This window comes from Ovis aries, chromosome 1 (assembly GCF_016772045.2).
Source record: "Ovis aries strain OAR_USU_Benz2616 breed Rambouillet chromosome 1, ARS-UI_Ramb_v3.0, whole genome shotgun sequence".
NCBI lineage: Eukaryota > Metazoa > Chordata > Mammalia > Artiodactyla > Bovidae > Ovis > Ovis aries.
In genome coordinates this window covers 214570155-214594790 of record NC_056054.1, presented here as the reverse complement: position 1 = coordinate 214594790, position 24636 = coordinate 214570155, and the positions used below count along the sequence as shown (strand labels likewise).

Below are 24636 nucleotides of genomic sequence, written 5' to 3'. Positions count from 1 at the left end.
TTCACATACTATCAAAACACAAGCTCTAACTCTGAATACATGTGATTTTAGAAAAACTCATCTTTTTGAAACATTCGTGACATAATTTCTAATTTGATGTAAGTAATCAAAAATTAACTAAAGAGTCAGATTTATGTGCTCACGGATTCTGAGAGGGAGGGACACATAGACAGAGAGAGAGGGAGAGAAAGAAAGAGAGAGACACACACAGAAGCACACAGACACATACACCAAGAGACAGAATATCCATTTCCATTTAAGATGTAACTGAAAGGTCTCCTTTATTTAATGTTTTATTTAATGTTTCCTAAATATTTTGGGACATGTAGATGATGCTCATTAGATCACTAATTGAACAATGATGAAAATCCAGGCTTGTGTTTACTTTTAATTGTGTTATTAGCATAAAATCCTATTTAGAGAAGAAAGAGTAACCAACCCGTGTCTGCGAAGTCAATGAGATGGCGATGCCATTGGGATAGAACTGAATTTTTTCTTTTCCAGCTTGAACTATAGAACATTAATTTTCATGTGACTTTTCCATAATTAGGTCAAATTTTACAATACATTTTATAAATACTGGAAACATAGACTCAAGCTAATATTATACAATAAACTTTAATGGATGATTTACAATAGGATGGTTTCCTTGTTTTATTTATTTGGTACTAAGGGCATGCTTAAGGAATACTTTTAATGCTTATTATAAGATACATTCTAGACTACACTGCAGTGTACTAAAATTAATCATGATATGATAGAGTCTAATGCAGCTAAATTACTGCTGTGACAATTATGAGAAGATCGGCATAAATAATATTCAATATTACAAATATATAAAAATCTACAATTTTAAATAAATAAGATACCCCATAAAACAATAATGTATTGAGCTAGTGACAGCTGAAATCTTTGAACCTGAAAATGTATTGTTAAGTAAAGAATAATTGTACCAATTAAATATAAATATCTATTGTTTGTTGTTTGGTCGCTCTTTCGTGTTCTACTCTTTTGCTACCCAGGCTGCCAGGCTCCTCTGTCTATGGGATTTCCTAGGCAAGAATGCTGGAGTGGGTTGCCATTTCCTTTTCCAGGGGATCTTTCTGACCCAGGGATTGAACCCATGTCTCCTGCATTCCAGGTGGATGCTTTACCGCTGAGCCACCAGTGAAGCCTAAATACCAATTATAGGGGTTTTTTTTAAAGAGCTCCTTCAAAAAAAAAAAAAACAAACAAACAAATAGATTCTTAATTATTAACATAATAACACAAATGTTTGGAAATTTTTAGTAATTCAAAATGATACAAGTTTGTTTTGAAATTTTGAATGCATTTCTGACTTAAGCCCCTGAGCTTTGAACATGTGTTTCGTTATGTCAAACCAGCTTTGATGAAGAAGCCCTATTTCTCTATGTAACAGTCTCATCCTAAAATATCTAGTCTTGATCATTCCTTCCTTGGTTTCCATTACACGTCTTCCAACCAAGAAATATAAAGATGCATCTGGTAAATTTAGCATTGGAGCAGATGTATTCTCGCAATACATACCTTAAACATTCAGTATCAGTCAAGTGTTTTAAGTAGTCTTTTCTAATTAAGCAGAATTGTGTGAACAGACTATTCCTTGTAGAAAGAACCTCTTCGTAAACAGCCACCTTTGCAGTAGTTAGGACTTGAAATATTGCAACACTTTTTATCTTTATGCCTTTCATAATTCCCAATTGCCATTCATTTAGATTCAAGACTTGAGCACTTAAAATGAAGTTATATCAGGGGAGTTCTAAAGATGGTGGAAGAGTATTTTTTCCCCAAGACTTGGTTTTGAAATCTATTTTACAATATTTTATTTGATTCTTTTTTCAGACATAGACCAATCTTTCATGACATCTTAAAATGTTTATTATCAGACAGAACTTGATGAATTTGACCTCATCATAAAAGTGTGCTCTTATATCAATTATTGAAAAAAATCACAATTCTGTTTTCATAATGACTCTTGTATTAAAAGCAACAATACTTTCTCATCTATTGTTAGTAGAACTGTGTCATTTCTTTACATGATCCATTTGGTATTAATCATTTTTTGTTTATATTGCTGAAACTGAAATAGGATGTGTAATCATATCTACCCTTGGTTTTAGCACAGCTGAAATTTTAGTGACATAATCAAATTGGAATTCTATATTCCAGTTGGCACTCAAGTTTGCCATTCTTGGCCTTTCATTTCCCATTATTGTTTTTCATAGTAATTTTTTACTTTTCTATTCCATTCTCTGATGAGAGAGCCCATCCCAGGTAGAGAATACATTTGTTTTCTTCATGTATAAGTCGGCTTGTTTCACTCTTTGGTCTATTAAGAGATTCATTCACTGACCATTTGTACTGTGAAGAATATAAAGATTAAGTAATTTTCTGTCATCTGTGTAAAGTAAATCAGGGAAAGAAGTGAGTTTTATTCATGTTTTATTCTCATTCTCCTACTTCTCCTTCTTTTACTTTGTTACCTGAACGACTTTCCACCCATCAAAAGTGTGCACTTAGATGGTTGGATGATATCACCGACACAATGGACATGGGTTTGGGTGAACTCCGGGAGTTGGTGATGGACAGGGAGGCCAGGCGTGCTGCGGTTCATGGGGTCACAAAGAGTCGGACACAACTGAGCGACTGAACTGAACTGAACTGACTGAAACACACTGAAGATGAAACTTCAGTTTTATATTAATATCTATGTCTCTTCAGTATGCATGATTAATTATCAATTCAGAATAACTGTTAGCCATTTACAATCAACACATCAATCATCAGAAGCAAATTCAGGGACTATGGTAGTTGTTTGTATTAGAGTCAACGCTTGTATGTTATGCTTTGTACTGTGCCTAGTATGCAAGAGATATTCAATAAGTGGTTACTGAAAGAATATGTCAACCTCTCCAAATTTCAGAAATATAACTACTTCTGCCCTGTGTATTCCATTCTCAAAGGAAATTAATTTGTCCTTTCACTCTTTCTTTATAACAAAGCTGCTTTGTTTATTGCTCAGGAAAACTGTTCTGAATGGTTGACAGTCTGTTGTTGATTTTTCCAGACTTGTTTTCTGAGTTTAGTATGAGTTGAGTTGAGAATATTAACTACGGATGTAGCTTATTTTACTTCTAAGATTGGACTCTCCTTAGTATCCTCTCCTATTTTGCATGAATTATGAAAAATAATGACTCGGAAATGAGATTTCCATGTCTCGTATTTCCCATCAACAAAGCCTCCTTATTTGAATTCACATGTGGAGTTTTTAAGTTCTGGAAGGATTTTCTTCTGTGTCGTATTTTAACATAGGGCTACTCTAGATTTGGTGGTTTCCAGTTAACTGGTCAGAACTGAACATGATCAATTGATTGCCTGTTTCACAATTTCAGAGACATTATTGCTATATGTAAGATCAAAGGAAAATACCACTTTCCACAAAAAAGGTAGTTGAACATTACTTTTTCCCCCTATTTCAACCACATTTTTTCTTATTTAGGTGATGATTTTTGCTTGCTAGCTGGAAATTTGTATTTCCCTTCTAGAAAGAAATAAGGATCTATACATTTCCAGTTCTTAGAAATATGAAGTACTATAGATTTTTTTTAAAAAATGCTACATATATTTAAAAAATCTGTATAGACTTCTGTGCAGACAGTAGATTCTGAAATTCTGAACTCAAATACTATTTTTTTCACTTCTACATATACTTTTCTAAATAGAAATTTTCCTAAAACTATAAGGGTTCATAGAAATCATCTAATTTAAATATTTCATTTTAAGGAAATGGTTCAGACATATAATCAATTTATAATGTAATTCTATAAACATTGTGTACTCCAGATTCTGTTTGAGAAAGAAAGAATGAATACTGGGTTGAAGCTCCCAATTTCCAATTTCATTAACTTTGGTTCTTTCCAAAGATAAAGTATACCTTGAATTTCAAGCTTATCATTGTCATGCATGTTTATTTACTTTTGCTATATATGCATATGCTCAAAAACAAATATAATTATAATCATATACATCATAATGTTTTCAAACTTGATATATAAATGTATCAACCCACAGTTTTCTTTCTGCACCCTGCTTTTGTTGTTGCTGCTCCACATTGCATTTCTGCATGCGGTCATGCTAACTCAAGCAGCTACATTGCATTCATTTTTCTCTTTTACTGCATGTACTATTACAATATGTAAATATTCTATAAACTCCTTGTTCACTCATATATCCAAAGTTTCTTTTTTTTTTTCTCTCTTTCAAGTAATTCTGTACTGGGTATTTTCTGTACATGCATAGAGACACAGAAAAGAATGCAGGAGTGGAGAAATTGGAATTGAGGATGGAAGAATCTTTATTGCTAAACTTCTATCTGAAGTTGTACTATTTTACCTGTCCTTCATGGTTTCTCCACATCCTCATAAGTTTTTCTTATTCCTGGACTTACAAAATTTTGCCAGTTTCATAGTTGTGAAATGATACTTCACCATTTTAACTTGCATTTCTGTAGTAACTAGGAAAATTCAATAATTTTTTCAGATGTTTATTGAACATTGAGAATCCTCTTCTGTCATTTAATCATTTGTTGGCTCATTTTTTAAATAATATTCTTGTCTTTATAGATTTATGAGAATTCTTTAGGTACTTGGATACTAATCCTTCTTTGATTATGTAACCAAACATTGCATAGCAAATATATCCTCTCAGTCTATGCTTAACTTTCATGATATACATACATGTTTTACATATGCCTAATTTACTGTTTGAATAATTCATCTTTCTGTACTGCCCATATTGCCACCTGGTATTTATCAAGTTTCCATAAATGTGGAGATATATTACTAAGTCCTGTATTCTATTTTCCTGGACCAACTTCTATCTCTGAACCAGAGTTACAATGCTTCAGTCATTGTCATTGTATATTAAACGTTAATAGTCAATACAGAAATTCCCCATACCTTGTTCTTCAAAATTGTATTGACAAATTTTGACCCTTCCCTCTTGCAAACAAACTGTAGAATTAACTTTTCAAGTTCTAAGAAAAACTACATGGGCTTTCAATAATAATTACTTTAATTTTATAGAATAAATTACAGTCAAGTCTTCCATCCAGGAACAAGTATACCTGTTAATTTATTTGAGTTTACTCTTTGATTTTTAATAGATAAATTAACCCTGGGTCAAAAGTGACTGCTCAAAGTCACATAGCCAATTAACAACAAAACCAGTGGTAGAAGTAAGATCTCTTGACTCCTTAGTAGCTCTTACACTAAAAAAGGTTTAATTATTTAGTCAATTAGGAAAGAAAATCTTGGAGTCCTTGCAGCTACTACACCCACCAGCAGGAAGGTGAATTAAGCTTCCTGAGTTTACTGGGCCCTTGATAAATCAGAGTGCGGTCAGAAGACTTGCTGTGAAGGCAAATTTCATCCGTTGCCTGTTCCTATTAGATCAGAATCCTCATTTTAAAAAGATCGATAGGTTATTGGTAGGCACAGTAAAGTTTAAGAGAGATTGCTTACCGAATGGAATCCTGAAATTCATTGCATTTTTTCCCTCTAAAACCTGCCATAAATGCATGTATATACACATATATATGTGTGTGTATATGTATACATATATATACAAAAATATGTATATGCTCCTTAGGTTCCCCCCAAAAAAACCAGCATATCTCAGGCACACTGAGGCTTCTTTTGATATCTGTAGTTATTCAGGAAGCAAATACATTTGCTTTGAAATCACTGGCTGTCCCAAATTGGCCTTTTAGCTACTCTATCCCCCCTGGGAAAGTTTCTGTAGGAAAAAGATGGAACACTGAGGAGAAAGAAGCACAGATTCAGTCTTTAAAGTAAAACAAAGAAGAAAGATCAGACGATTTTTTCAAGTTCACATACTATTCATGGTAATCTATGGTCAGCCTTCTTGTTTCACTACTATAGCAGCCAGTTATCTACATTGGGGAGAGGGGGGGCGGGAAAAGGTGAGGAGAAGGGATTTCAAAAAAAAAAAAGAAAAGAAAATGAGTCCCTGCAATATCACCTTAAGCCACTAGGGGTATCTTTGTACCATTTTTCATCCTGCACTGATTTGGAGTGGAAACCTATATTAGGGGAAAACCAGGGTCCTCGGCATTTTTTTGCTAGCTGTGCACCCAGAATCCAAAAACATTTTAGAAAGAAAGAAATCCACAGTTCTTTCGGTCATCCGAACAGGGCTACGAAATCGCTCTACTGGACATCAGCATCAGGGATTCATTTTTGAGGTCAATTTCCAATCGAGATAAATCTATTGGATTAGTAGGATTATCTGATTGCAGCTGAAAGAAGTAACGTTGTTTGATCATTTGTATTTCTTGCCTGATGCTCGGATTTACATGGAGGTGGCTTGGGGTCCTAAGGATTCTGGATCGTGGTTGCAGCTGGAGAGAAAAAAGGATCAATCGACACGTTTTGGAAGTGTCCGTGGGTGAATAAAAAAAAAAAAAAAGGAAGGGGGGGGGGCGCAAAACTGGGGTTGCGGCTGCTTCGAGAAGAAAAAAAGAAAACAAATAAAGGAAGCATCTTGAATTGTCAAACAAGAATTACCGGATGCTCAAGATTCCAAAATCAGCGTCTAGGAACTGGTAAATACTTGGAGCAATTCAGCTTGTATTTGACGGCGAAGTGTTGTAGAAACTGTCTCCTTGAATTATTGGAAGGGGACTGGGGAAAGATGAGGGGGCTGGCTCTATGGATTTATCTCACTGAGGGTAAGTTTGGGGTCTTTTATTGGGAGGGGGCTGCCTGGGTCTGTGTGCCGCTGCGCGGAAGGTGCTGCGGACGCGGTGCCTGTGAAATGGGGAGTGAAGTAGGGGGATGTGAACCACCTCGCACATCTCCGGTAGATCTCTAGGGAGCTACCTAGATCGAGCTTAAGAACAGTGTTTTGTGGCGACGGTGGGAAAGCCGAGCAACCCTCCAAGCTCTGAACTTTGCGTTGAAAATCTCTCAGTTGAGAGATCCCTCTTGGATCTAGAGCTTTCTCCTACTGATACTTTAAAGAGAGGAGGCAGCGATGCCTTGGAAAACCTGCATGTGGAGGGGGAAAGCCCAAGTAGAAACCGCTGCTATCTCTGCCGCTGTTTTGGCAGCTGTCTTGGCTTCTAGGGGAATTTTGCAGGGGGGATTGGCCGTTTTCGTATTGTCTCTTTCTCCCTTCCCCTTCCGTCCTTCCCCTTCCCGCCTCTCCCTCCTCCCCGCCGAACACTAAAGGGTTACAGGTTCACTGCATCAGACGGAGACTGTAAGAGTGGGTGACCGGCCACACATGTTGTCTTGTAATTCACTTGTACGACTTTGCATAATACAGTCCGAGGTAACTTTTCTTCGAGTTGGACCAGTCCAGGAAGGCGTTGCAGCCTTTCTGCCGAGGGCCCAGGCTGGCAAGTGCGCCAGGCAGCCGGCTGTATTTCCAATGCATGCCTGCCCTGGCTGCCTCGCCACTTACTGGCTTTTCTTTCCAACTGAACGGTGCGCGCGCGTTTCCAGACGTTTTCTTGCTGCTGAATTAAGAGCTTTTTTTTTTTTTTTAAATATTATTTCATTGCTGTCAACAAAAGCTCATCTTTATTTACAGAAGGGAAATCAATTTCAGCAGATGTAATTAAAAATAATCACTCCAATGAGTGAGTATTAATTGACTAAGGAAACTAAAAGTTGCTTTGGAATCCAGAAAGGCATATAATTCTGAATCAATTTTGGAGTCTGCATAGGTTCAGAACAATTACTTAGAGAGAACGGATTTAAAATATGTATGTAGATATGTTAAATGAGTTAAGGCACTCCCCTGCCTTCATAGGCTCCTTATACCTTCAGAATGTTAGTTGGCTTTTCCTATTTAAGGCCATTTCGTTAAATTTTAAACCTCAGTCATTCAGCTGCATTAGACTAAAATGGAGATAGATAATTGTTAAAACAAAAATGAATGATCTACATGTTATTAAAGAAGAGCATCAAATATTTTTTCAGGGGTCTCTGTTTATAGACTATGAAATAGATGTAGATACTATATACCTTTATGGTTTTAGCATTAAAACCTCTTCATCGTGAACTAAGCACTCATCATCCAAGTACTTCAAGAATTCCAGATACATCAGACATTCTGGTATTAAAAGAGGAGCCTCACCAAACTTTCTTCTTGGATTTGTGTGTATCTATGTGTTTCTTAAGTCTAAATTCTGAAACAAGATCAATGCCATTCTTTTTTCCTTTTTAAGATTAAATAGCAAAAAATGAAACTCTTGTCTCCCAAGGATTCTACATTGGAAACGTTATTACTTATTTCTGCAGACTTTAAAGTTTTTCTAGAGATTATAAAAATAGCAAGAAATAGTTCCTGCAGGGGTGTTAGTTTTAAGAAGATATCTCCGAGGCTGGGTTTGCCTTTTAAACACAGCTCTAAGTCATGTGGTTTATGTGCAGCATGAGCTAGAAGAATGGATATTCTGTGTTTTGGTACATTCTAGCCACTGATCATAGCTACATTGTCCACTAATATTAACATCTTCTTAAAAATTTAAGTTAAAACAGACAGCTAACAAATAACAAAATATAATAGTAAATATATCATGAAGGCAAATGGGAGATGGATTAGAATCCCTCTTTATAGGCTAGTAGAGAATATAATGTTGATACTACAGAGTAGATGGAGGGTATGATATATGAAAAAGGAAGTCCTTGTAAAAGTTAATTTACATCTTTCACAACCACTGACCCAGTGGTAATGGCATGCACAATGGTGCGAAAGCCGGAAGAATTAGCTTAAAGTGCCTTTGTCATGACTGAACAATATTTTCCTCTGGCAAGAATAATCAATATTTTGTGGCCCCTGTTCCATTTCCTTTTGGCAGTGAAAATGAAAAGGTAAAAACTTTAACCCACTCTGTGGTTTCTACAAGCAGTTCCTAAAATAAAACTTTGGTAAACTTTGTACGTGGTAGATCCGCTTTGGAAAGTTAATAATAATAGGAATAAAAATAAAGAAAACTATATACCCCCAAATAATTTAAAAGCTACAGTAAATGAAGAGCAACTCACCCAGTTACATAAATGTTCTCTATTATTAATAGAGTGAATTATTTTGAGAACTATTAAAAAACCTGAAGAGTTCACTTAGTTACATTTGCTCTACTTTATTCAAATAACATTTTTGGTCTTTTTTTTTTTTTGGTCATGACTTTTAAAAAGAACATGGTGGCCTTGATCATCTGTCCCAATTTTGCTACAGAATACACAAAATGTGGTAGTTTGGGGTAAATAAGTAGAAACTCCCAATTAGCCCTGAAAATGACAAGCATGGTTTCTAATGTGTGTGATGAGAAATAGCTTTGGATTCCCCAAAGCTTATCACCATGGAATAACTCAAGTTGCTTCACTGGAGCTTTGCTGCACCTGTTCCTAGAACCCTTTCATGTGATCTAGCTGGCCTAACATTCAGGGGGTTCTAATACATTTGCTGCAGATTTGTTTCATGATTTTGAGATATTTAAATACAGTTAAATGTTATTTTACACTAATTGATTTTTTTAAAGGAAATTTCTCCACTCTTAATTGAAAGCAAAATAAAAAGGGCACTCCTATTTTAATGATTTGTTGAAATTTAACACATGGCATCTCAAAATGCAAATCTTCTGTTTCTTTTGCTTTGTCAAGAAATGCTAACAACAAAACTTAAAACTTATAGTTAGTTTAAAACTTCAGTTTTCAATATTTCAAATTTGCAAAGCCCAGAAAATCTTTGAAAAATTAACATATAGAAGACTCATGATAAATCTAGGGTGTCCTTTTAAATGCTTTTTGAAAGATAATTTAAAAAATTTTCAAGTAGTTAATCTCTTAATCTTGTAGGATAGCAACATTCTCAACTGTTCCTAAGAATAATTTCTTACAGTAACAGATTTGATTACTTTTCCTTTGTTATTAATGACATCACATTGACAATGTCAACTGTCACTCTCTTACTATAGAAGGATATGAATTATTTCTGTCCTCCACCCCCACAAAAAACACCTATATGGTAGCAAATGTGTGAAAGAGAGAGAGATTGCCAACTCTAAGCTTAACTGAAGTTAAGCAAAACTAATAAATCACTCCAGGCATTTGAAATTATCAGACATTAAACTTTTGGAGGATTTTATATGAATTCTTTTTATAACAGTCAATATAATCTCTTCTGTGCCTGTTTCCGTTGCATGTAAGAGAAATTCTAGTCAATGGCGAAACGCTTTACTGCTGCCATTACTGCAGACTTTATAGATGAGAGATGTGTCAGCATGTTAGCTTTAGCAGTAATGCCTCTTTTGTGTGAAACCTTATGGGCCTTGCAGGCACTCTTTCATCTTGACACTCATAAAATGTTCAATCCCCATATTTATTATTTAATTTTCTTCCTATATATAGCAGCCGAGCACTTCAATATATGAATGTGTAGCCAAAAACTGACAGGCAAGCGTGAATAGGACTAATGAGTTTTAATAATACACATATTAGGGACTGCTAAAGAAAGTTTAATTAAGAAAAACAAGTTAAGCATGAAATTCATTTTGGAACAAATGTAAGTTAAGTTATTACTGCAGATATAAAGTCAAAAACCACAGGGATACATGACAAGAAAGAAAGTTCCAGGTTGAGACTAGACCTTCTAAACTCAGTTGACATCTTAGGACCTGCCTTTAAGTTGATGCGCTTGGCTCTGCCTTATGAAATCAAAGAATATACACTATTTCAGACTTTACACTTTTCTATAACAATTTCTATTTAATATGTTAACTATATCCAGGCATGTTCTATACCACTTTCCTTCAGACACAGTAGCCTTTCAGTAGCCACACAGTAGCCTTTCACTTTTCTGTGGTCAATTTTCCTAATACCATATATGCCTGCCTAATCTACCAGTCAGAATCTGTGCCATCCCTTTGGGTGTGCTGTAGGTGGTGTTTCAGTTAGAGGACTGCTCATATATCAACTTACCTGCACCTATAGTTCTGTTTAATTTTGGGCACTTAGAAATAAATTTTAGAGATTATTTATGTTTGCCCATTTATTTATTTGGTGGTGGCATTTTATATCTGGGCAGAAGTTGGAGAAGAGACGGAATACTGGGCAAATATTTCCTTAGAATGTGGTTTTCTTACATTTCGTCTGTATTTAATGTAGGTAATTCTGGAAAGAGGGAAGCAGTCAGGCAATAGCATGAAGGTCTTATACATGCCCTTCAACAACTGTCTTTTTGGCAACATCTGTTTGATAGGCTAACTTGTTCTTATACACACCTTTGGCATCACCTATGTGTAACGGTAGGTTTTTCCTCTTTGAAATACCCAGTGAATGTTGAGTCTTTGAGGGGGAAAAAAAGAGGTTAGTTGTAACATTTCAAAGTGAATTGAAAATCTTCTTGTCTTTTTTTAGATAGCTATGGTGCATACTTTCATATAGAATACTTCACGCATGGAAATTTAACATGGTCACTCATTAGATCAATGAATACTGACTTGATAAAAACTAACTTGGAATTATTGTTAGTATAAGTTTTTTCCATAGGACCACCATTCCCCTTATGACAGAACTCACCAGAAAAACAGTGATTACCACATATCACATTGACAAACAGTTGTCAATATTAAGACCTGAAAATCATACTCAGCCATCTACTAGTTAACCTTAAGGCTACAAGGAGTAAAGGTTCACTTCAGTAACCATTATGTTTCAAGTTTCAAGTCGGTGCATCTGTCATTTTTAATTTAAATCTATATTACTTAGCTGTCCAAAACTTTACACACATGTGACGTTGTTATCTATCCTTTTTCTTATGGGTAAAAAATAAAGTCACTTAGTGTCTTTACCTCTTTAACTGTGCCAAGTATTCTAATGCATATGTTGCTATGAGATTGTTGCCAAAAGTTTCTGTTATTTAAAGCTGTGGTCTTTAGTAATAAACCTGAGAAATTATTCAATATATGAGTAATGCATTTTACATGCTGCAATAATACAGTGGTATAGCTTATGTAACCTCTATAATGGCAGGGGGTATTGTCTGGCTTTTCAAAGCTATGTGTTTCCCTCCAACACCCAGAATAGTGCCTGACATATTACTTGCAACTGACAAATATTGCTGAATGACTAAAAAAACCTCATCCTAGTCTTGCATATTAACAACTAAATATGTAACTTCTTGCTTAATACCTGATCTCTTCATTTTTGCTTTTAATTTTTCTTACCCGAAGTCACTTGTTACTTTTAATTGATACATATTTTAAAACTATGTGCAAAATTCCGAAAGTAGAAATATATTGAAAAGATTGAATTTTAATTAAAGACAAATAAGAATTGAAACTTTAGTGAAATTTTTATGTAGTTTATATATTGTGATAAATTATTTTATCAGGACTCACAATATAATAGGATTATTTGAGGTTATAATTTACCAAAATGAATATTAGAGTTACTTTCTGCTGTGTAGAAAATGTGATATCTCAAGGAACTTTGGAAGCACTAATTCAAACACTTAGAACATGGACAGTAAGATCTAAAATATAATCATGTTTGGCATTTTGGTTATTTTTTCAGTTTTTAAAAAATTTATAGTTACAAGATTCCTATTGTTTAATTTTATTTAAATGGTGAATTCACTTAAACCTATGTGTATATTAAATTCTTCTGTATTCATTGATGTTTTGTTATACAAATGGCACACGGATAGAGTATTGCTTTGAATTCTGTTATTGTTAGTACTAATAGAACTGTAATATGAGGGGAAATAAAAGATGTGAATATCTGAAGAAGATTGCAAGTATAATCATCTGTCACTTTAGGGCAAAGCTTGAGCTCTAAGCCAAACCAGGAGTGACAGAACCCTTATTGTTGTCTGGTACCTTACATGAAAGGAGTTGGTGGTCTCAGTCCAGTTCCTAGCAGACAGTTACTCCTTAAACAATAGTAACTATAGTATTTGCCAATTCCTGCAGAAACCTAGGAATGAATGGGTATAAAGGTTTAACTACCCCCTCTCTGCTAATCATCCTGCAAGGGGTCAAGATTGACTCACCCTGGCAGAGGGCCACACTGAGAAACTTAGCACTGCCTCTGCCAACGTTGTAGCCATTGTCTGGCAGCACAGGATTTTTAAAGAGAACTTCAGTTAAGCAGGGCACCAGGAGTGGCAGTTCTCCACTCTTCCCAGGCACAACTCACCAGAAACAAAAACAGACTTAAACAGTGACTCGAGAAGGTAGCACTGCTCTTAGGTTGCGCTGTCTTCACTATAAAGATACTGGCAGGCATACTTAAGTTACTTAAGGCACACTTAAGATACTGGCAGGTATGCTTCTGGACACAATGACTTGCAACCCCAAAGTAGCCCTTTTCAGACAAAAGCTTCAGTTTAATATCCAGGGAAGTGATCCACCCTACCTGGCTGTCTCTCCTGAGCTCTTGAGTGATTATTCATTTTCTTCTAGGAGAGTCACAGCATCACCAATTGGTTTTAAATATGCATCCTGTGGTATTTGACGTATGCATTAAAACAGTTGCCTGTGCTTTTATTTTTAAACATTCTGTTTTACAGTTGCTGTCCTTCGAATCCTCTTAATATCCTTCCACGTTTGAAAGTTAACCCTCTTCTGTAGATTTTAAAACAGCAATTAATATGTAGAGATTCTGAGAGTAGGTTCAGAGTAAACAGAAAGTAAAACTTATTTATATAGTCAAATGTTAAATGGATTGTTTCGCTTGCATCCCCAAAATAAAATAAAGGAGAAACTCACTAAAGTTTAGCCATTTGTTGTAATGATGGTCTTAGTAGAAATATTCAGTTGTAAAATGCAGAAGGAAATGCTATCACCTTGATCTCTTTTTCTTTCTGCTGTCAGGAAGCTGTTAGGGCATCTTCAGATCTCACTTTTTTTTCCCAAATGGCAACAAAATTAGTCACCAGTCTATAAGAACATGCCTCCACATCTCTGCATGATGAGGAATTTTCATTGTCCTTCTATTTATCTTCACCTCTTCTCTGTTTTATCTCCTTTTGCTGCCAAGTGTAATTAAGATAATGCCTTCACAGCGGTCACGTATCACAGTTGAATAAATAAAATCTGATAGTAGGGTTAATGAAAGAAAAATAATATATAGAATGAATGGGTTAGTCATTCAAGAGATATTTTCTAATGACTTACAATGTAATTAATTGTTCTGGGGATGGTTGCTTTCAAATCAACTGTTCAAAAGCCATAGCCTCTCTTCTCAAATATTAAGGCTAACCTGATTGTTATTTTTGTGATTATAATTATTCTCGTCATATTTGGGGTAAGATCTCACATCCTGATTTTTTTGGCTTGATGCCTCACCCTTCTCTGAAGTCACACTAAACTCTTTGTTCACAGAGAGGCCCAGGCTTCACAGTGTTTGGGTCTTCTCTTGCCTCTGACAGGATTTGTCCCCTGTCAACTTCCACTCATCTTTCAGAACCCAGTTTACAGATAACTTCTTCAGGACAGTCATCCTTTTTACTCAAGGCTCATTAACTCTCCCCTCCGAGAATTATCCTTCTTTGCAAAGCCTTTATAACTGAGTGGTGTGATTGATCCACATAACGTTTGTCTTCCCCATTGGACTTTGTCTCTGAGAGTGTCATCACCATGACTATCTCCTTGTTGGCCTTCCCAGTGCTTGGCACTAAATGATGTAATAATGATGAATAGGCAATCCGAGTTTACAAATTTCTGTGGTGAAAAGTACTAAAGGTTCCTGAAGAAAAAGGCTACAAATGCTTCGAGAGTGGCAGAGGGAGTGTTTTTGTGGCTGGGAGGATCTGAACTGACATTTGAATCTTGTTAGTTCTAATGGCCTTGAGGGATCCTGGCTGGAGTCTCTCCAGGCAAAATCTAATGGTAAGAGTATTCCCCAGGAAGGATCTTGGTAAATAACTTGGATTGAATTCACTGACCAGGACTCTCAGTGATGTTCTTTGTTTGTTTTTATTAGAATTGTATTTTCACTAAGATAGTTTGTTACCAGGTACTATATCTGGAATATACTTAAACAATTTTTTCCTTGCTATTCTTTAAAATATTTTGTTGGTAAATTTTTTTTCTCTTATTACTGTCAAATTTTAGTTTGCCTTTTCTCCTACCATGCTATTTTCTCTGCTGTTTGCTTACGTCATTGGAGAAGTTCATTCAGAGTGGGAGTAGCCCAAGGAGAGAGAGAACAAGTAGAACCCTGCTTACATATTCTGTGAAGGCAAGGGAGAGTGGGCTGCAAACTGAGAACCTGCAGAGACCTGCCTGCCCTTCCTTCTGGAAGGGGGCTCTGGACAAAATTAAGGAGGAGGCAGGGTTTATCCTTAAACCCTTTAAATTCTTCTGCCTTATCTCTTTCTATTTGTTGCAACTCCCTACATTCATAAAACTGTGTTCTTTTTTTTTTTTCAACTGAAAAGTTTCAGGGGCTTTGTGTTTCTGATCTTCAGTTTAATTGTCTGTTACACAGAGATGATAATTCTCTCTAACTTGTAGTAGTTGGTGCTGGCATTAATGAAGTTATTAATTAATTGATGATCATTGCAGAATATACTTGTCAGGACATTTGTTCTCCGTAGCTACATGTTGGTATGGCCTCAACATGGGCTATGATAGCACTTGAACTTCCACATGACTGATCTTGAACTTTGATATTCCCATCTATGTGACTTTTGGTTTTAATCCTGTATTACTTTTTTTCTCCTTGTGCCCTTCTGGTACTGCTTGCTTTCTTCCCTAGATTTAGTTAATCTGTTAAAGACTAAAATGACCAATTCTTATAACCTTTGCTCCTTGAAATTCTATCATTCTTAACTTGCTTATCCTCAGTCCTAACTTCTGTCATTTACTCTTTGCCTCTTGTTATGGAACACTGCTGGAAAAACTTTCAATACCATGCCATCTGCTCCATATTATGCCTGTTAACCTCATATTTCCCTCTGTTGGTGTCCTGTATGTTTTTCTTTCTAAAATCTCTCAAACTGAGTATGCGACTTTATTGAGTTAGTCTCATTCAGAAGCAAAACGTCATGTATCATACAGAGGGCATATTCTTTAAGAGGTAGGGAGTCTTGTCTCTGTCTCTCTCTTTTTTAAGCTCTGTGGTCTTAAAAAAGTTATCTTGCCATATAAAGTCTCATTTTCCTCCATTCAAATAAGAATAATTGGATTATAAGTTTGTTGTGAGGACTAATGTAAAGTACTTGAGACAGCTTGGCAAGTAGCTGTGCTCTCTAATATTAGCTGGTTTTGATGGTTTTTTTTCACATAAATTTAGATATATTTAACTATACTTCAAACTGATGTATAAAATATGAAAATAAAACTGTTTCTGGTTTCTTCTCCACCAGTTCGTTTACTGAGGTAATGGTTTCCACATGTTTGTGGTCATATACTACTCTGTTTTCGATAACCAAATCATAAAAAGGATGAAATATATGTTTATAGCTTCCCTGGTGGCTCACACTGTGAAGAATCTGCTTGCGATGCTGAAGACCTGGATTCAGTCCCTGGGTTTGGAAGATCCCCTGAAGGAGGAAATGGCAACCCACACTAGTATTCTTGCCTGGAGAATCCTCCCTGGGCAGAGGAGCCTAGTGGTCTATAGTCCATGGGATCGCAAAGAGTCAGACATGACTGAGTGACTAAACACAGTACATATATTTATACTCCTCCATAAATATTTCTATTATCAGATTGCAACACGTACACAAAAATAGACATTAAATAATGAGAAAAAGTCAGGGTTTTTTTTAATATCTTATAAACTTGATAGCTTCTTTTCATTATTTATTGATATCTAAAGTTGTAGAGATTCTTAAGGCACAGTTCAGAGCTACTAAACTGTATCTGTATTTCCATTTCAAAGTTATCTTCTTCATGTTTTCAAATATTTTTTCTGCTTGTTATTATATATGACTCAGTTCAGTTCAGTTCAGTCACTCAGTCGTGTCTGATTCTTTGTGACCCCATGAATTGCAGCACGCCAGGCCTCCCTATCCATCACCAACTCCCGGAGTTCACTCAGACTCACGTCCATAGAGTCAGTGATGCCATCCAGCCATCTCATCCTCTGTCATCCCCTTCTCCTCCTGCCCCCAATCCTTCCCAGCATCAGAGTCTTCTCCAATGAGTCAGCTCTTCGCATGAGGTGGCCAAAGTACTGGACTTTCAGCTTCAGCATCATTCCTTCCAAAGAAATCCCAGGGCTGATCTCCTTCATAATGGACTGGTTGGACCTCCTTGCAGTCCAAGGAACTCTCAAGAGTCTTCTCCCACACCACAGTTCAAAAGCATCAATTCTTCGGTGCTCAGCTTTCTTTACGGTCCAACTCTCACATCCATACATGACCACTGGAAAAACCATAGCCTTGACTAGACGGACCTTTGTTGGCAAAGTAATGTCTCTGCTTTTCAATATGTTATCTAGGTTGGTCATAACTTTTCTTAGTAGTCATTATTTTCAGTCTTGCAGTATAGCTGAGGAAGAGCTTATACTAGAACTAGGAGAAGTTTCATTTCTGCTCGTTTCTCATCCATATTCTATTACTAGTACTTTCTTTTAATCTGTATTTATCTTGTGGGGAAAACATAATTTAGTAGTCAATTTTGTGAGGTTTATATTAACTAAAACATGATGAAAAATGTGTAAATGTGCTTATCCAGTGATATTAACTCTAATACATCACCAAACATTGAAAAAGAACAATAACAACAACAAAATGCCACTCCTGGCAAATCCACTACAGTGTAGAACCATCACCTTCCCAAGAACATCTCAAGTGCTGTATGCAACATCCAACCATGTGAAGTCACTGTATGAAACCATATATACATATTATCAAGCTTAGTTTTGTTTTCTTTTTGCTTTATAAAACATTATAATACATAGAAGTTCAATTATTTACTTCCCTTCTCTCATCTGGTCCTCTTGTGGTGGGGTATAAACCCATTACTTTGGGGATTTCTGCTCCACAGTACTGCCAGTTTAATTCTCTTGTGAATATATTTGATAATACTTTTCCCCTTCTAAGTCTATTTAATGGTTTTTCATCATCCAGTGAATAAAATCCAAACTCTTTAGCCTTTTAACGAAGAGCTTGCTTGATTTGGCAGTAGCCTGCCTTTCCAGTCTCATCCAGTGCTCAGCCTCACTTACTCTGTGTTCTGGCCAAACCAAACTGTGCCCTTCTCAAATGTGGCTCCTTCTTTTTCCTTTCTTTCATAGGTCAGGTTTCTCAGGGAAAAAAATAAAAGAGGCTCTGAGATGAAGATTTGCTTGTTAAAAGTTTATTTGGGCTTGCCATTGGGAGAAGCACCTGAGCAGGGGGAACCAGGGAATCACCACCAACCTCTCCCTTGGCCCCTTTCCATAGGGAGCTTGGGGGCTGGAATGGCCCCTCTGAGTGGGTCTGCATTGAGAAAGGAAGAGCGGACATTTCTGCACTGGTGTGGACTTCCTGCCTTGGAGTGTGAGCTGCCCTCAGGGAGGTTGAGAGACACACTATTTACTACATGTATTTTCCACTGTTTCTAGAATGTGCCCACTACCCAGAATTCCTTCTGTGACCATCAGTGTTGGTCTGATTCTTGGAGGCCGAGCTAATATTCCTCTTTATTCATGAACTCTGTCCTCTTCCACTAACTCGAAGTAGACCTGTCTCTTCTTTTAAAGCCTAACATTTTTTTTCTGATTGCATACATTTGTTTATTCATTTCATTTTTAATTACTTACTATGTAAATTAATTGCACATTACTTACATTAAGTGGTCAGCTAATGAATGGACTCACAGGACTCAAATAGTTTATACTCATTGGGCAGCTTTATTACAGGCAAATAGAGCAATAGCAGGAGAAGGGTATGCACTGAATGGGGCCTAGAAACTCAAGACTCAGGCTTCTTTGTTCTCTTACTCCTGGGTCTCATGGGATACCCCTTGAACCACCACCAGTGTGAATGTGAAGCATCCTGGTATAGGAAGCCCACAGTCTGCTGATGGTCAGATTCTCTTACAGTGAGCTCTTCCCGAAAACACATTTCAGTTGCATGGCCAGGCTTGGCCTTTGAAAACTGCTGCACTCCACTGAAACCAGATGTTACTAAATGAAATTTTATGACATTATTATTACAAAATGCAACTCTTAAATCCCATTATTATTACTAAGTGCTGTTACAAGGCTAATATGTTCTGACCTCGAAATAACTTATAGATTCATAGATACAAAGCATTATTTTTCTTTAGTTAATACAGTCAGTCTTCATTATTCCTGGATCTGTATTACAGTTTTGCCCGTTCACTAAATTTTTTTTAACCCCAAAGTCAATACTTACAGTGCTTTTGCAGTCATTCACAGACATGAGCAAAGCAGCAAAAAATGTGAGTCACCACATGAGCGCACTTCCTGCTGAGATTGAGCAAGGTGATGCTCTGACTTCTTGCTTCAACTCCCACATAGAGATGATCAGAGCATGGAGACAGTAGAAAGTGCACTGCAGTGCAAGAAGCTCCAACTCTGGGGTCAGGTAGAAGGGATTTGAATCCCAGCTCTGACATCTGTTAATGAGGTACGTGCATGCTCAGTTGTCGTGTCCGACTCTGTGCAACTCTATGGACTGTGTAGCCTGCCAGGCTCCTCTATCCCTGGGATTCTCAAGGTAAGAATACTGGAGTGGGTTGCCATGCCCTCCTCCAGGAGATCTTCCTGACCCAGGGATCAAACCCACATCTCCTGCATTACAGGGGGATTCTTTACCCACTGAGCCACCTGGGAAGCCCATTAGTGAAGTGGCTTCAGACAAGTCACCAAACACTTTTGAGTTTTGTTTTCTCTTTTGTAAAATAAAGAAAATAGAATCTACCAGGATGAATTCATTCATAACAATGTGAAATATCTATATAACTATATATATGTGTGAAGTGTGAAGTGAAAGTTGCTCAGTCGTGTCTGACTCTCTGTGACCCCTTGGACTGCATAGTCCATGGAATTCTCCAGGCCAGAATACTGGAGTGGGTAGCCTTTCTTTTCTCCAAGGGGATTTTCCCAACCCAGGGATTGAACCCAGGTCTCCTGCATTGCAGGCAGATTCTTTACCAGCTGAGCCACAAAGGAAGCCCAAGAATACTGGAGTGGGTAGCCTATCCTTTCTCCAGTGGATCTTCTCTACCCAGGAATCGAACTGGGGTCTCCTGTATCGCAGGCGGATTCTTTACCAACTGAGCTATGAGGGAAGCCCATATATACACGTATATATACATACACACACACACACACACACACACGGACACACATACACAGACACACACACACGCACAGATCCATTTTTCTTTGAGCGATGTGGATCCATATTTCCCAATTCAGTGTTTGCAGTAACTTTATGGCATATAACTATGGTGAATAACAACCATCGGTTGTATAGCATTGGTCAAACTTTAAGCAGCTTTGGTAATAAGTATGTAGTCAGTTCAGATCATTTGCGACCTATGCCTACACTTGGTAAATGATTTTCACATAGATTTTATGATGGATATAAAAATAACACAAAATTCTTGCCCCTGAATAAAAAATTCAGTAGGAGGGGTTAGATTGAACAAATGAAAACAATCAGTAAAAACAAAGATAGAAAATATATAGGTAATATTAAAAATAAGACATAATAGGCTATGTAAAGTTAGAAGTTGGAGACACCTTCCTGGGTTCCAACTCCCTGTAATCATATATTTACTGAACACATGTCACATTCCAACCTGCAGGAGAGCCATTTTTAATGTGACGTTTCTTTTCAATATTGTAGCTACTTGGAAACAATTAGTAGGCTGTACTTATCTTTAAATTCTTGTAAGATTTAGCACAACAGCATATGAATCATAGATAGCCAATAAATGTTTGTTGAGTAAAGAAAGAATTAGATGAATGTGTCCACCTACTGTGAATATTTAATGTTCTAGAAATTTCTCTGTATTCTTTCTAGCATCATCTCTGATCTGGGTCACTCAGGAACAAACTAGTTAATGGACCAGGCGTTATGATAAATTAATGCAAGAGATAATACGTTCCCATTTTTGATGTTTTGATTAAATGTTTATTTTGTTTTGTTATTTTTGTTATTTTGTTTTATTTTTGTAGTCCCTTTGGAATTGCACATGCCTTAACCAAAGAAGAATAATGGAGGAATTTGTGAGCTAGTTATCTTCACCTATGAAAAAGTCAGAGGAAAGCTAGTCCAGTGTGGATTGATAAGTTCATCTACCTGCCTGGACTGCTGAATAAGGATTTTCTGACCTCATTATTTTAATGTATAATCAATATTTATTATGAAATGCTTCAAGCATGTAGAAAAATGTAGAGAATTCCTCAACAAAGGTGTGTGTGCACACGTGTGTATTCACGTGTGTGTATACACGTCACCCAACACGATCAAATTAAGGCCCCATCACAGATTATCATTCATAGTTCCAATTAATCAATTAATAGCATTAATTAATTGCTAGAACTAATTTAATATCCTTTTCTTCTTACCCATGGATAATAAATCATGTGTTATTACATATTCATTCATCTGTGAATAATGTGTAGTTTTGTTTCACATATTTTAAGGTTTATTTAAATAACATTTTCCTGTATCTAATCTCTGTTCAAAAATTTTAAGATTTATTCATGTTGTTATTTAAGTCTATGTTCTTTATTTTCACTGAAGTGTAGAATTTTAATTTGTGAATATATCATAGTTCATCTGTCAATATCTGTTAGTGGACATTTGTGCTATTATAAATTTGGGCTGTTTTTGGTTACTCATCATTATTTTAATGTAAATGCATATGAACACCCATTCAATGTAAAGTTTAAAAAGGAGAAAAAAAGGTAACAAAATCTTGCAAACTGATCCAGCCATTATGGAGAACAGTGTTGAGGTTCCTTAAAAACTGGGAATAGAACTGCCATACGACCCAGTAGTCCCACTGCTGGGCATACATCCTAAGGAAACCAGAACTGAGAGAGACACATCTACCCCAATGTTCATTGCAGTGCTATTTACAATAGCTATTTACAATATTTACAATGGAAGCAACTTAGAGGTCCATTGGCAGATGAATGGATAAGGAAATTGTGGTTCATATACACCATGGAATATTACTCAGTTATAAAAAAGAAAACATTTGAGTCAGTTCTAATGAGGTGGATGAAATTGGAGCATATTATTCAGAGTGAAGTAAGTCAGAAAGAGAAAGAAAAATACTGTGTATTTGCTCATATATATGGAATTTAGAAAGACTGTGATAACGATACTACATGCAGAACAGCCAAGGAGACAGATGTAAAGAACAGATTTTTGGACTCAGTGGGTGGGGGGTAGGATGATTTGAGAGACTAGCTTTGAAACATGTACATTACCATATGTAAAATAGACGGCCAGTACAAGTGAATGCATGAGGCAGGGCACCTAAACCCAGTGCTCTGTAACCCAGAGGGATAGGGTGAGGAGGGCAGCAGGAGGGGGTTCAGGGTGGGAGGAACACACGTCTGCCTGTGACTGATTCATGTTGATGAATGGCAAAACCCATCACAATACTGTAAAGTGATTATCCTTTGATTAAAATAAATAATTTTTTAAAAAGTCATAAAAAAGGTAACAAAATCCAAAGTTGCAGTAAGAACAGGGTAAGCATTTAAATTTCTGTTTCTATGAAATTGTCAGAGAATTTACCTAGAGTCTATCTTCTGAAGGAACATAAAACACTTTTACAATTCAATTTTAAAGGCACTAGGATCAATTTTTTAAAAAGTGTTAATTGTGAAGTTAGAGACTGTATCTAGTGTAATGATCAAAAGGATGGCCTTTAAATTAGATGCCAGTGGGCTCCTGGATCTGCTATTGATTAGCTGAGAACCAGGGCCAAGGCACTTAACCTCTTTAAGTCTCAATACCTTGTGAGTTAAAAGGGAATAACTGTTGAACCTAGTTTATAGGGTTGTTGTAAATGAGGTGTAAAGGTTTAAAAGCTAAGGATTTGGCATATACCAAGGAAACACCAATAAATAGCAAAAATTTCCTAACAACAAATTTGAGAGTCTATATTTTGGCATGCACACACACATGCACACACACACGCACACACACACGCACACACACACACACGGCTTCTCTGGTGGCTCAGGCAGTAAAGAATCTGCCTGCAATGCAGGAGACCCAGGTTCCATCCCTGGGTCAGGAAGATCCCCTGGAGAAGGGAATGGCTACCCACTCCAGTATTCTTGCCTGGAGAATGTGGTCCATGTGGTCCATGTGGTCGCAAAGAGTTGGACATGAGTGAGCAACTAACACACACACACACGTTTAAATTTTCAGTTATTTAAACTAGCCATATTTGTACATTGCACTTGGGCAACTGTTGTTCTTATAACAGTGACCTCTGAAAACTATTTAGGGTCCATACTATAATTCCCTGTACAGGTCAGCCCATGTATAATGGGATGTTTTTGTAACCTCAAAAGCTAAACATTAGAATTTGAAAACTTACCATGGCATGCAAAATTCTCATCCTCCACGATTTGTGTTAAAGTAGCACATTAGTGGGAAACAGCAGCCCTTTTATTTTTAACGCAGTTAAGGATTTGTGAGTGTGTAAATGAGAGTTATTTTGTTAGGAACCAAACAAGTACTTTTTTATTATTGATGAGTGTGTAAGTGTGTAATGAATATTTATGAATAACTATTGAAGATTAGGTTGTATAAAATATGGTGTTGAAGACTTTTAAATCCTCCCCACAGGTTCTCTTAGGTGTCAGAAATGCTGCATTTTAACACCAAAATGTGACCAAGAAAGACCTAGTTGTTTAAGACCAAAATGCCATCAGAAAAGACCTAATTGTGGCCCACTACAATTCTGTGTAAGAATGAGCATTACATACTCAACAGAAATGAGTTTGTGTAGCTAAATCTTCAACAGATGCTGGAGTTCTGGCACAGAAATGGGGTGGTCTAAGCCTGACTTTTGTATGTTAATGTGCTTTCACAGCAAAGGTATGCGAATTAACACAGACTGAGATATTCTTGAAGAAAGACATTTATTTCCTTATTGCCATCTGTGATGAATTGCTCAGAGCTAAGGGAACACCAGGCTTGAATCAAATCTCCTGCTGCCCTATATAGTTTTCACAATCTCCTTTTCAATAACACAAAGTCAGGGAAGCCTCACTGCCAGACCGGCACTTCTTCAGGAATCTTCCCATAAAATGACAGGATAGAACCATCTATAATACAAATCAACACCGTTGTTTTCAAACTAAGCACTCTAAAAAGTTCCTTGAACAAGAAAAGACAGATTTGCCGAGTTGTTTGGTATTTTGTAGTTAATGTAAGGTAGACTGTGAAATGCATGGCACTGAATGTTACGTTTTATTCTGATGTGTCTTAAGTTGGTCTGGGTAAACAGTGTTAGATGTTTGATTAGTGTCAATATATAGGATGTTATGATTAGGTATGGTTGTTCTTTAAACTGCCACATTCTTTTCTGTATTGTTCCTTTGATTTCTGTCAGATAGTAAGAACATTTCTAAAAAT

At 36.5% G+C, this 24636-nt stretch overlaps 1 protein-coding gene across 3 annotated transcripts in view; it reads left to right on the top strand.

Annotated features, from left to right (window-relative positions):
• Window positions 1-6113: 6113 nt before the first annotated feature.
• The window catches only part of NLGN1 (neuroligin 1), a 784978-nt gene continuing 766455 nt past the window's right edge, over window positions 6114-24636 (top strand). For all 3 annotated transcript variants that reach the window (XM_060393563.1, XM_042234322.2, XM_060393549.1), the window contains exon 1: window positions 6114-6772. The gene's annotated coding sequence lies outside the window, so the exon portion shown is untranslated. The remainder of the gene's footprint in view (window positions 6773-24636) is intronic.